This window comes from Penaeus monodon, chromosome 19 (assembly GCF_015228065.2).
Source record: "Penaeus monodon isolate SGIC_2016 chromosome 19, NSTDA_Pmon_1, whole genome shotgun sequence".
Lineage (NCBI taxonomy): Eukaryota > Metazoa > Arthropoda > Malacostraca > Decapoda > Penaeidae > Penaeus > Penaeus monodon.
In genome coordinates this window covers 35870842-35871379 of record NC_051404.1, presented here as the reverse complement: position 1 = coordinate 35871379, position 538 = coordinate 35870842, and the positions used below count along the sequence as shown (strand labels likewise).

Genomic DNA, 538 nt, shown 5'->3' with positions numbered 1-538 from the left:
CAAATTTATTATTTTTTCAACACACTAGTAGCGCCACTTTCATTACAATCACGATGATTACGATTATCATTAATGTTATTGATTACCATTGCTGCTATTTTCTATAATTTAATCTGCCTGCAACTATAACACTAGAACACTTCTGAAGTTTTTAAAAGTTTACTCATAACCACGCTAGCTCCCCCTTTCTCTCTCGCTTTCGTGTGCTTATAATCTCTTGCTCCCAACGTGAACAGAGCCTAAAGTTCGAGAAAAGAATTGGCAGCGGTGGGATTCGAACCCACGCCTCCGAAGAGACTGGTGCCTAAAACCAGCGCCTTAGACCGCTCGGCCACGCTACCTGTATTTCGAAGGGACAGGGTGCGTGAGTCAAAGTATGCGAAATATATCCTAATTCTCTTAATGCGATTTTTTATGACTTCCGGGGAAAAAACATTGGTATTTCATCCTTTGGAGCTGTAATCACTGTATATATAAATCTGAGTAATGATTATTTTAGATATTTAGCTTCACTAGATTTCATGTAAATAGACGCGTG

The 538-nt window shown here is 39.0% G+C and overlaps 1 non-coding gene across 1 annotated transcript; it reads right to left on the bottom strand.

The window, feature by feature from the left end:
• Positions 1-259: 259 nt before the first annotated feature.
• Trnal-uag lies at positions 260-341 on the bottom strand. The gene has a single exon. It is a non-coding gene; the product is annotated as a tRNA-Leu (tRNA).
• Positions 342-538: the final 197 nt, after the last annotated feature.